Source organism: Adiantum capillus-veneris, chromosome 3 (assembly GCF_014529385.1).
Source record: "Adiantum capillus-veneris isolate H3 chromosome 3, ASM1452938v2, whole genome shotgun sequence".
NCBI lineage: Eukaryota > Viridiplantae > Streptophyta > Polypodiopsida > Polypodiales > Pteridaceae > Adiantum > Adiantum capillus-veneris.
This window is the reverse complement of record NC_140933.1, coordinates 153,563,027-153,576,958: the sequence shown is the minus strand read 5'-3', so window position 1 is coordinate 153,576,958 and position 13,932 is coordinate 153,563,027. Positions and strand designations below refer to the sequence as shown.

At 40.1% G+C, this 13,932-nt stretch overlaps 1 pseudogene; it reads right to left on the bottom strand.

Annotated features, from left to right (window-relative positions):
• Positions 1-12,784, bottom strand: part of LOC147461988 (uncharacterized) — a 36,730-nt pseudogene extending 23,946 nt beyond the window's left edge.
• Positions 12,785-13,932: the final 1,148 nt, after the last annotated feature.

Below are 13,932 nucleotides of genomic sequence, written 5' to 3'. Positions count from 1 at the left end.
CCCTCTCCCCTTAGCCAATCACATGCGGCATGCAGTCAAGCACATGGGTAGTCTTTTGACAAGTGTCCTCCTTACCCTTAGAGAGAGAGAGCTTGAAAATATCTAGATATTTGTTAGATGGAAGTAGAAGCTCATTGGACCCCTCTTTACCTCAGCCAATAGCATTCAAGCACACCATGTGGTTAAGCTTAGTAGAGTCTGACATGTGTCCCATGTGCTCTTTTAGAATTCCCCTAACTTTGAGATTTTTATGCATAAGAAGTTTCTCAAGCAACTTCCTCATTAAGTGTGTAGGTTCTCTTTTTGACTCAAGCATCTTACCCCCATGCATAGGAAGCTTCTCAAGCAACTTCCTCATTAAATGTGACAAGTACCTTAGTCATCAAGCATGACAAGCACCTTAGGTGGAGTTCCCACCTCAAGCACAGCCCTAGCTTGTTTAAGTTTCGGTCGGGTTCCCAACCTCAAGCACAACCCTAGCTTGCTTAAATTTAGGTCGGGTTCCCACCCCAAGCACAGCCCTAGCTTGCTTAAGTTTAGGTCGGGTTCCCACCTCAAGCTCAGCCCTAGCTTGCTTAAGGTCAAAGGACTTTTAACACTAACCATTGGAGGTCTTTAATGAAGCTAACCCTAAGGTCTTTTAAGCTTCGTTAGTTAACCTTGCTCTTTGACAGACCATCTCTCATTTGGATCCCTTTACCATTGGCCCCATGTTGAGATAGATCCATGAGCACATGTCTATATTCTAACGCTTGTTCTCATTTATTATCCCATATTAAATGATCAATTTAATATGAGAAAATCATTTGGGTTGGTTAGATATTAGATATTTACTGACACTACAGCTTCCAAAAACTATATTGTCTTTATAGAAGAATAGATAACTTGATCAAATTTATACAAGAATCAGGTTGCAGACAAGGAATCGGTAGCTCAGACAAAAAGTGCGATCGAGTCAAGTGGAAGAAATTGACAACAAGTCAATCTAAAGGTAAGTACTCTATCCAGGGCTTCATAAGTCTTTATGAACCTTAGATCTAGTCGTGTACTAGGAAATCAGGGCATACTTGGAGAAACCTCCAGTCAAGTATCCACTGAAGAAAGCATCAATCAAGGCAATTCCTTGCACACTATTCTTGAAGAAGTCTCAGACACTTTTTCAGATTCAACATCTGAAATTTCTTCCTATTCGACTCACTCAAAAACCGGAACGACAATGCGTTATAAGCATATACTCTCTTTTTATAAGACTAATCGCCGTGGAGCTTAGGTATACTTGGATCCTAACGAAGAGTATGCTATTCGCATTGATGACCATGGTATTGAGTTCAAAGAAGAGATCAGGGCAAACAAACAAGGAAAAATGTACAAGGATAGAAACGAAACTCAGTATTTACAAGTCGAAGACCCTGACGTGATAGACAAATGGGGTTTAAAGTAAACACCATAATTCTAGATATGGTCGCAAAAGAAGGACCACCAACTTTAGAATTCAAGGGATACAATCACGTTGATTTGAAGCCTTTGAAACAGCTTAGTATTGATAATCCTAGGATCGGAGTCTATTGTTGGGAGGATAGAAACGTAAAAGACCTTCTGTGGACTTCGCATGCCAAATCAGGACAACTGACGACCATGAAGATCATTTATATCTTCAAGATCAAGGATAAGGGATCAGCAGACCTACCAACCTACCTGTTTAGGGATTGTTATAACAACAACTTTGTTATGATGACTCCTGAGGAGGTAGAGCAAACCAAATACCAAGGGTATTCCATAAGGGATTGGATATTGGGACAAGGACCAAAAGCAATTCCAAGAGATGAACATCGTGAGAGATCATGTGAGAGTAATGTTAAGAAACCACCTCATCACGAAGAAAACCGGGTGACACTAAGGCCAGTCCAGGGCTACATGAGTCACTATTTCCAACAGACTGGTTTGAAGGACTCGGAACAGGATCAACTGCCAGGAGATCGGGAGTCAAACCAAGCCGACACGTCAGACCAGCTGATTTTCAAAAATGGGTCAGAGAATACAGTGGATCTGGGGATCCATACGACCACTTAGCAAGCTTTAAGCAAGTGCTAAGAGCCGAACGCATATTTGATTTCCATACTCAAATCGAGGGGTTTGGAATGACATTAGAAGGAAAAGCATTAACATGGTTCCAAAACATTCCACCGAGGTCAATCATGGACCTGAACACATTAGCTCAAGGATTTGTAGCTGGTTGTTCTAAAAAGGGGATCAAACACAATACAGTAGCTCAAATCTACAGCTTTAAATAGAAACATGGTGAGTCAGTTAGGGATTGTGCAACTCCAATGAAACAATATATTGGCAGATGCCCAAGCTAGCAATACCTGCAGAAGCACGACTAGTGTCATTGTTTATAGAGGGACTACTAAACAAAGAACTTCATGCTATACTGTATAGCAAGAAACATACAACTCTAGAAGAGTGCGTGTCAGATGCTATTGACTTGGGAGACAATTGTGATATCAACAAAGAAGATGTCCCCAAGGATAACCAAAGGGAGAAAACAGCATCCACTAAACTAGCTCAAGTGAAAACAGCTGCTGCAGCACCACTTTCAGCCATAGAAGGCATGCTCAAAAGAATGAACGACATGATGAATAACATGCAAAAAGCACCTATGAGAGGACCAGGACAAGGGATATCTCAACAGGGACAACCAATTAGACTGCAGAAATGGTGTGCAATCGAGGGTAAATGGACCAACCATGAGACCAATGAGTGCTATTTCCAACCAAAGTATGATGGGAATGGTCACCATGAGGCCACAAGGATGACCCATGTACAGATACCAGCCTAACATGGCACAACATCAAAGACCACCGATGGGTATGGAAAGACCTCAAACCGTGTTGGGCCAACAACCTCTGTATCTAGGACATAATGTAGCGTATGTAAAGTATATGCATTTAGAAGGAGTCATAGATGAACAAGCACTAGTGCCTGTTACACCCTATGCTAAGACTAGTCCATCTACAGTAATGGTAGAAGGAGATTGGTATAATTCACATCCACCACCAATGGAAGAACCTATGACTTATGCTCCACCAGAGCTTGCATCAATGTATTATGTAGCTAATCAAGGTGTTAGACCTCCTATGGTAAGACCCATGGTTAAGCCAAGAACGGGAAACTTTCATAAATGTGGTGCAGATGATCATCGGAATGAATGCCCAGAGCCTAACAAAAACCTCAAGATGGTTGAAGCTTATTGCATACAATGTTGCAAAAAGGGAGGACACTTTCCGAAAGATTGTCCAAAAAATCCTTTAAACATGGGTAAAACAGTAGTAAATGTAGTCCAAGTGATACCTAGTAGGTCATCTGAGAGTGAACCGATTGTTCCAATCAAGGTAATCACCAGAGCCGAGGCTAAGAAAAAGAAACATAACTCCTCTGATGATTCAGAGAATACAAAAATTGCCTCTCTATAGAGGAAGTTTGGTTAGACAACCTACCTCCTGAAATGGATATGGATGTACAATACTTGTATGGGGATTGCGGATCTGAAGCTTCAGAAATGTCAAAACAATTGACCTTGAAAACATTACCCTCTTACTTGGGAGATAACAAAGATGAATCCATAGTGTGCAAGACCACTCAATTAAAAAGAGCAGAACAGACCCTAGAAGTAGACAACATTCATTCAATCATGTCTACACCCATCCAATGCACTCTTACTTTGGGAGAACTGTTAAAACTCAGACCATATTTATAGAAGGATCTACAAAAAACCCTAGAGAAGGTGGGGATAACGGGGCTAATCTCAAAAAAAATAAAAAATTCAAAAAACGAAATGGACAACAAAGAAATTCGATATGTTCCAATGAACAAAGTCGAAGAATATTACGAAGGGGAAGAAGGAAACACAACCCTTCCAATGAAATATAATGACATTGAAACCATGGCAATACTGGATAGTTGGATAGGTATAGCCATAGCCACGAAAGCAGTATGGGAATCCTCGGGACAGCCAGCCATTAGACAAACTCGAATGAAAGTGCAATTGGCTGATGGACACATTGAAAGACCATTAGGACTGCTTGAAAAAGTGATAGTCAATTCCTGTGGGATTGAATAGCAACACACTTTTGCTATAGTAGACTTTGGAAAAAAACTCAATTACAAAATCATATTGGGAAGACCTTTCATGCGACATGTACAGCTTATCCAAGATTGAAAAAATAATTATTTGTACTTGAAGCAAGTGGGATCTATAACAACAGTTAATCTAAAAGATCACACTTCTAGAGATGCCATGAAAACGTCCATACAAGAGTTTGATTCAGTCTCTTCGACTAAAATTAAACTTCCATCGTGGTTAAACAAAGACACTCCTATTTGGATGTGTGGAGCTTCGGAAAATGGGAGTTTAAAAAGAGAAGAATGTATTTTAGAAAGGAATTGCACCGACAAAGCCTTTGTGCGTGAATCCTTTCCAAAGCATTTATTTGAGCCATTTAAGTGGACTCAAATTTTAGCGACAATGGATGTATATGTGAATACGTCTATGCCTACTCAATTTTGCAATGAGGACGGCTATGACACAATTCCCATCCAAATGATTTCAATCCTCCACATTGAAGATGAAATTGAGGAACCCAAGGACTTGATGAAAGCTCAACTAGTCTTTTCAGACCTCTACTACGATGCAACAGATGAGTTAGCCAAACACTCATCTACCTCAGAAGATTCAGGTCCAGAAAAAGAACATGTGGGAGCTAAGCTACTCATGAAAGGAAGGGAGGAAAAGTTTTTTGACTTTCCTAACCAGAAACCAAGTAGACAAAAATGGTATAAACGAAAAAGGGACACCAGAAACATGAAAGCTAGACCTATGCCATCAATCTCCAATAGAACACACTTCCTGATGCAAATAGATACACATGATTGTGTCAAGGACAAAATCACTAGCACATATCCTTCAAACAAAAACCTAGAAATGTCAAAAACATCAAGAAAAACGAGGATTGATACCCAAGCATAACCGAAAAAATAGGAAAAGGAGTCAACCATGACACGAGTTGAGCGGAAAAAGAAGTATCAAGAGTTGAAAAAAGCTCTAAAGGAGATGTATACAACCGAAATGGAAACAACAGAAGAGGATGGTAAAGATGTAATGAGTGTTTCATCCCATTACAAAAATATACTCTCCAAGATCAAATAATCATAGTCAAACAACCTGTTAGAGAACTACAAAAACAGGGAGAGTCCTACAAAGGGCCTGAAAACGTGAAAAAGATAGATTTGGTTGAGCCAGGAGAAGAGCCTAGGCCTGCCTACATTGCAAAGGACCTAACAGAAGAAGAAGAGGAGCTTTTGTTAAGCTTGCTAAAAGAATACCGAGATATCTTTGCTTGGTCTTACAAGGATCTCAAGGGTGTTGATCCAAAAATCTGTCAACATACCATACCCATGAGAGATGATGCAAAACCAAGTAGACAAAGACCATACACATATAATGAAACATTTGCCAAGAAAATTAAAGAAGAGATTGAAAAACTAAAGGAAGCCGAATTCATTTATGAAATTGAACACACAGATTGGGTGTCTTCAATTGTGGTAGTATCCAAGAAGAATGGAAAATTACGAGTGTGTGTCAATCTCAAAAAATTGAATGTAGCTACCGTTAGAGACAACTTTCCTCTTCCAATCACTGACCATGTGTTAGAACGAGTTGCAGGTAAAGAATCTTACAGCTTCTTAGATGGCTTTTCGAGATACAATCAACTTTTGGTTGACCCAAAAGATCAGCATAAAACTGCTTTTGCAATGAAATGGGGTATTTTTGCCTATCGGATTATGCCTTTTCGGTTAACTAATGCTCCTTCCACATTTCAAATATTGATGAGTCACGCATATATGTATGATCTATGCGTACATTCATCAATCAAGGCTGATCATTTTGAACACCTCAAAAAGGTATTCAAAAAATGTAGACTTTATGGGATTTGCTTAAATCCTGAAAAGTGCACATTCATGGGTAGACAAGGAAAAATTCTTGGACATATAGTGTCTAAAAATGGCATAGCTACTGATATGGATAAAATTCATGTTATTGATGATTTTCCTAGACCAACAACAGTCAAGGGGGTTCAAGCCTTCATGGGACATTGTGGATATTACAGACGGTTCATTTACATGTACACTATAATTGCAAAACCCATGTGATAGCTTGATTACATGCTTTGAATGGACTGATGAGTGTGAAGAATCCTTCATGAAGCTTAAGCAAGCTCCCACTTCAGCTCCAATATTGAAAGCACCAGATTGGAATAAGATATTCCACATACATGTAGATGCTTCCACTTTTACCATAGGGTGTATACTAGCTCAACCAGAAGACGGGAAAATTGATTTTCCTATTTCTTATGCTAGCCGGCAGTTGAACATGGCAAAAAAGAATTATACCACCACTGAAAGGGAAGGATTAGGAATGATCTATGCCGTAAAAAAGTATAGACATTACCTATTAGCAAACAAATTTGTGTTCTTCGTGGACCACCAAGCCTTATTGTACTTGGTCAACAAGCCATGCAGCACAGGAAGAATAGTGAGATGGTTCATCATTCTTCTGGAATTTGATTTCACTGTGGTTGTAAAAAAGGGCACTACTCATCAAAGAGCAAATCATTTGTCAAGGATTGTTTCAGGGGAATCACCTAAAGGGGTAGATGATGATCTACCAGATGCCTATTTGTTCTCCGTGGAAATGATACCTCAATGGTCGGAAAATATGGTATCATTGATGACCATAGCTCAAGTGGATTCACAAATACCACTTCCTATTACAGTCGGATTAATCGAGCAATCGGCTATCTATGTATCAATTACTAGTTGGTATGCTCTACAAAAGAAACCAAGATGGAGCATTGCTCTTATGCATTAATCCTGAAGAGAAAAACCAATACCTAAGTCAAGCACATATTACCATAGTAGGACTTCACTTTGCGGAAGACCAAACTATACAAAGGATCTTGAGACTTGAAGTATTTTGGCCAAATATGAGGAGTGATGTTTGCTCTTTCGTAAAGGATTTTCCTCAATGTAAAAAACAAACACCCATACCTCATGTAACATTGTTTCAAATGTCGCATGTTCCTAAGTGGAGTAACTATCTAGTCACTTACTCATTGAGCCAAACATTTCTTGAGGATATGAGTAAACGCCGTCAAAGAGCAATTGAAACAAAAGCAAGAGACTATGCTCTTATTGGAAACCAATTGTATCGAAGAGGTAAGGATCAACATTTGCATCTTTGTGTAAATGAAGACGAATATGTTCCGATTATAGAACAAGCACATGTTGGATTAGCTGGAGGTCACTTTTCTAGTGAGACGACCGAAAGAGTAATCTTAATGGTAGGCATATGGTGGTCAACACTTTTTGCACATGCCAAAGAATGTGTTCAAATATGTGATGCTTGTCAACGAGCTAAAATGCCAACACGAGTAGATAGCATGCCCTTAAGACCAATGATGGGAGCTAGAGTTTTTGCAAAATGGGGTATAGACTTTGTTGGCCAATACAGCCACCTGCTTATAAAACCCAAGCTCAATATATCATTGTAGCTACGGACTATTTGACTAAGTGGACAGAGGCTAAAGCAACCCAAAAGAATGATGCCAGAACCACTGTTGCATTCTTATATGAGTATGTGTTCACAAGATATGGGCTGCCAATAGAAATTGTCAGTGATAGGGGAACTCATTTCCTCAATGAGGTAATCGAGTATTTGCTTAATGAATTTATGGTCATCCATAACAAATTAGCTCCCTATCACCCACAAGTAAACGGACAAGCTGAGCATACGAATAAGATTCTTAGCTCGGTATTGACTAAAGTGGTTAGTTCAGGAAGAACAAACTGGGAAATGAATCTCCATGTAGCTATATGGGCTTATCGAGTTTCATTCAAAACAGCTTTAAATGTTACACCCTTTAACCTTGTTTATGGTTTTGATGCCATACTGCCAATAGAATTTCTATTGCTGACAGTAAGGGTAGCAAAGGATCTTGAGTGGACTGGACATGAATTGTCAGAAAGACTTGAAGGTTTAGAGAAGCTAGATGAGCAAAGGCTAACAGCTGTAGCTCACATCTACGCACAAAAGCGGAAACAAAAATAATTTTTTGATTCCCATCTAATTATAAAAATCTTTAAAAAAGGGGACTAAGCAACACATTCCCAAGTTTAAGAAAAAGGAAAATGGACCGTTTATAATTGAAGATGTATCTCCAAGTGGAGCAATTAAGCTATCCACCCTAGATGGTGAACCAATGGCTAATTTGATTAGTGGATGTCATTTAAAGAATTACAATTTGCCACTAACCAATGAATTGCTAGAACGAATGCATGCAGCTAAGCAAAGGAAGACAAAAAGACAGCAGGTTATTGATAAAGCCCAAGCAGAAGCTCGACTTCCGGTACTCAAAAGAAAAGCTGCTCTCAAGAATCAACAAATACCTATTCCCATCAACACGTTGGAAATAGATGACCGACAATGGGAGTTGCAGAAAGATGCAGTGTCAACAGACGATAAATGGTTAGATGGAATGGACCTTCGTATCAAAGTGCTACTCAACAACCATAGCACGAATGCATTGGTCGATACAAGATCTCGAGTAAATGCAGTCAGTTATTCCACATACAAGAAAGCAACAAGTCAGTCTTTGACAACAGGAATAGCGACAATAAAAGGATGTAACAAGAACCCAAGACCAACATTGAGAGTAGTCAACTTAAACGTGATAGTACATAGATGTTCATGCCCTCATAAGTTTATATGCTTACCAGATGAACACATGAATGAGACGATGATTCTTGGAATTCTGTGGATGCGGACATACAAGGCAGTAATAGATTGGGATACGAATCAACTCAAGCTATCACCTAAAGACGGACAACTCATTGTTCCAATTGCACCAAGCAAGGAGGAATGGAAAGGAAGCAATCAGCAGACCAAACCATGAAGTAATCAATCGTCTCCATCCTATCGACAAGCAAATGCTATAGGTAGCATGCAAGGAGTCAGGAAAATTTGGGTACCGAAAGCACATCTTAAGGACAAGCCGATTCAAATCTGAATGCCCAAAACATCATCGACAATACCAAAGATGGTTCCAAAGGTCAAAACACAGAGACGAACATCTACGAGCAGGGAACCTAACACGAAATGGATTTGGCATAAAAAAGAGCAATTATCTTCTCCACAAACGAGAAAACCAATCAAGCAATAGAGAGTTAAGCTTCAGAAACCTCAACCATACCGTTCTACACCAAGCAAACCAAGGTATCAATGGCGAGTAAAAGATCGACAACAGTCAAAAGTGATATCAACAGCTCAGAAAATCAGCGTGCTAAAGCATCTTGATGGAACAATCAAGTAAAGAGCACACAAGCTACAAGAATTGCTCTTTGGCAGACAGCATCAGCAAGCCTCGACATCAGAACCCGTTGAGTTAATTACTCAAGACCCAACTCTTACATAGCATAATGGTTTGAATTGTATTGATCTTCAAAGCATGGTAGAGCCAACCAAAGCTATGCATAGACACAATTGTTCAACCCATGCACACAATCGTCCTGGAGTACGCCATCTGGGAGGGGTGGAAGAGTACTAAGTAATTAAGGGCAATGTTTGAAGAGGGAGGAAAAGTTTGATGTTAACATGTGATTTTTTTACAAAATTACCTAATAATGCCCTTATGAATCATCAAGAGGGGAATTCAATTGCTAATATCTTCTCGATGAGTGTAAATAATATATATACTATTAGAAAATCATCAAAAAATACTCCTGTCAATTATTTTTCATCATTTTTCTTGATATTGAGACTTAAAAATGGATAAATCCAGCAAAAAACAATAAAGCTATGTTTTTCAATGGCTTTTCACTTTGCTTTTTTTAGTGCATTCTGTTATTTTCTTTGATTTTTCAATAAACAGGTCAAAAATTAATAATAAATAGCCAAGGAGCTCAATGAAAAAACTGAAGATATGATGCTGATCAAAAAGACAAGGCGGACAAGCACAAAAAATTTCAATGAAATCGAAAGATGGAAGCGGGAAGCCTAAATTAGGCAGCCAGACCTACTTTTACAAAATTCTTGCAGAATGAGCTACAGGAATCCGATTGGGAAAATTTCTGAGTCTAACATAGAATTCACGGCCTAGTAGGACTAACAGGGGAATCTGGGAAAAAATGGTCCAGAAAGTCCGTGTATAGATATCCCAGGTAGGCTAAAACCACCTCATTTCCACTTGTTGCCTTTGGAGAGAGAGCTTTTCAACCTCTTTTGCCCGTCTTTTTCGGAGTCTACAGTCACCCGTTTTCAGCGCCGTCTCACACGAGACACGAGGGATAAGTTCTTTACTCATTGAAAACATAGAAGACGAAAACATTCAAGGAAATGATGCAAACCAACCTCGGTCATCCTGTCCATATTGACGGCATGATAGCAATGATAAAGAGGGCAAGATGATTCAAACTCTTGCATGTATTTTTCTTTACAATGGTGTAAAAATCTCAGTTCTCTGTACCGCTTTGGCAATGCTTAATTTGTAGTCTGTCTTTATGGGTGGTCTAACGCCTCCGTAGACCATAGCACCCCGTCAGCTCAACCAAATCGGATGAGATTTGAACTGTAGCATGCCCCAACATAATATAACACTTCTATATCACTAGTTGACCATTCGGCAAGGGTCGAGGGGGTCCCAAGTAGAAAAGCTAGGTTTTTGACAAATGCCAGAATTGCATTCTGACTCCAAAGACAGCTTACCTACGAGGTCTATATACAATGTATATGATTGGTTTCGTGAAATCAATCAAGCAAAGCCCTCGAAAAGCAGAAAACGGCTCGAAGGTTACAAAGCGTCAAATTCGATATACGAGGTCAAACTGACTCCAAATGAGCCAAAATTAAATGAGTTGCTTTACAACTATGTTGCGGACAAGTCCATAGCCTTAAAAGTGACTGACCAACTCAACAGGCAGGGTAGTCACAGAAATCGGTGATTTTAGAGTCGACAAAGCACAAAGTGATGTTGGCAAGACCAAACTTTACCAAATTCAATTTAGGACTTGTTTTAGGTGTATAGAATGTGTTTAGGTCAAAACTTTTAAGTTTTGCAAGAAAAATGTGACTGATGTAAATAATCGTGATTATTTACCTTTGCACTAATTTAGCTTGAAAGTTGCATCACCACCTCACCTATCACTTGTACACACCTATTACATGCGAAATTTCAAGTATGAGCCAAAATGATCAACTATAACTTGGGAAATTGCCAAAAAACGTAAAGATGTCCTTACAAGCCAATTTCTGAGTTATGAGCCACATTTTTTGATCCAAATCACCCCATATCCCATACACAAGGTCTATACAATGCCTAGAACCAAGTTGTACAAAAAAATGTTTATTCTGGTAGAAAAGATAATAATCACGATTATTTACTTTTTGTCCAAAATGGGAGAAATTTACAACTTTGCCATCATAGATCCAAAATACATGATGCCCTAAGCCCACTAGCCAAGTTTGAACAAATTTGAATCTCAAAATCTCAAAATCTCTTTACATCTACTGTTTCAGAGACCTAAAGCCTAAATCTGGCACCATTTTCACCCAATGCACTCAAATGAGGCCATATTTCACTCAGAGTATCAATTTGGTATATACTTCAAGCCTGGAATGCCAAATTTGCAAAAAGTTGAAAAAATTACTCAGTTGTAAATAATTGCGATTATTTTCTTTTGTTATAATTTTTTGTTTGGACTTCATAATTTTGTTCTTTACATGTTTTTATGCATCTATGCTTGTTCAAAAATTGATTTGAAGCAAATTGGACCAAATTTGGCAGCATTTTTGACTGAAGGACATTTTAGAGAAACTCTGTCAAATCTGCTAACTTTGACACTTTATTTACTCAACAGGAGCCATGCAAGCTGCAGAGAGGGCCAAGAAGAAGCTCTCGCAAAAGGAGAAGCTGCAAGAGCTACCACCATATCAACTAGACCCCGATTCAGTGAAGAATGCCAAAGTGACCTATGTCTCAAAGGAATAGCTTGAAAAGCACAACACCACAATGTTCACCGGCAGATTCAAGAGCGAGGAAGGACATCAGGTAGAGCTGCAACTTCTACCAAAAAAGTGTATGATGTCACCATAAAGCCCGAGACCAAAGAAGCCAACCGAAGGCTAGGACTCAGAGGTTTCTGTGAACAAGAGCCGTGTGGAGTGGACTTCCAAAAAGCCTATGAGCTTTTGTCCACGATCAAAGAAGATGGGAACCGCTCAAATCTTTGACCCACAAGGGAATAAGGTTAAAGTAGTGATTACCAAGGAGATAGTGGCAAAAGCACTCAAACTGCCAACAGAAAGAATGACAATGAGGACAAGAGATAGAAAGACGGCCGAAACTTTCATCAAGGAAACCGTCGCGGCCACATTTACAGATCTCATTCACAAACAGGTGGAAGAGCCCGCAAGGTTGTACCACCAGCACTTCCACTTCCTTACCAAGAGACCACCAAGGTATACAACACCAAATCATGTGGTTGCCACAACCTTTACACAAGTTCTCAAATCAACAACCCGCAACCGATTGACCATGCACAGTATGTTTTATACGCATTGAAAGGGACAAAGAAAGAAGGAAAAATCACATATATGGGTGCACCAGAGGTTCTGACCAGGATTGCGTACCATGCCATTGGCATGGCTGACAACTTGCCGCCTGCCCCACATCATAACACTTGGATAGTTTCAGCACAACCTTCCCCTCGAGCTACAAGATCTGCCAAGAGAACATACAAGTCACATGAAGAGTCTGCCGACAGCTCGCCATAATGGCACAGCAATGAACGCTATGATAACGAGGAAAAAAGAGCACGACGAGAAGAAATGAAGAGAAAAGCTGTGGCAGCACACCAGGAGGAACCTGTACAAAAACATGCCCGATTTGAAAGAGAACAACAATCATACGAACACAGCCACCAAGCACAAGGCAAGGACCCAACAAAGTGGGTACCCATTGAGCTTAAAGGACCAAGAACTAAGCATCATACCAGGAAACAGGCTGAAAATACCACGGAATCACTGGAAAAGATGTATCAAGAAGCAGAAGCCTTGAAGCTGAGAGAAGCCCAAGAAGCAGCAAGGAAAGCGAAAGAGGCGGCAGAACAGCAAAAGCAAGCAGTGAAGCAACGAAACAAGGAGAAGCACAACATGATCAAGGTGATGTATCTCCACGACCTTCTTCACCTGCCTCAGAACAGAGTGATCACCCCATGCCAAGCCACAGAACCTGAGCCCACCAAGGAAACAGAGCCTGAACAAAGAGAAGCAGCTGAACCGGCACAACACGCAGCTGAATCTACACAAGAGCAACACAAAGAGCAAGAGCCAGAGCCCGAAAGGATAGCAAGTCCTGAACTAGAGGACAACCCAAAGTTTGAGGAACCAAGAGAGTAGGAGGCCGAGGAAACACCTTCCACCTCAACACAGCAAGAAAAGGCCGAGGCATCCACGAAGCCTCAGGATGACAAAGCGGAAAATTATCAACCACAGCCTCAAGAACAACAACAACCAGCAGAACACCAAGGTAGCTAGCCAAAAACGAAGAGTGGCAATCAAACGATGAAGTGATCCTGCAAGTCAACGAGTATGCCAAGCAAATGCAGGACATGACGGAAAGACTTCGAACAGCCGCACTTAGCCGTAGCACAAGGGCCAAAGAATTAGCAATGGTGATTGACGCACTCCAAGGGGAGTTAGACGATCGACTAAACGTCATCACTGATCTACAAAGGCAAGTGCAGGAGTTGAAAGCGGAAGCTGAACAACATCAACTCGCAAGGGATAAGCAGCAAAAAGAGATGGAGGAGCTTGGTGAA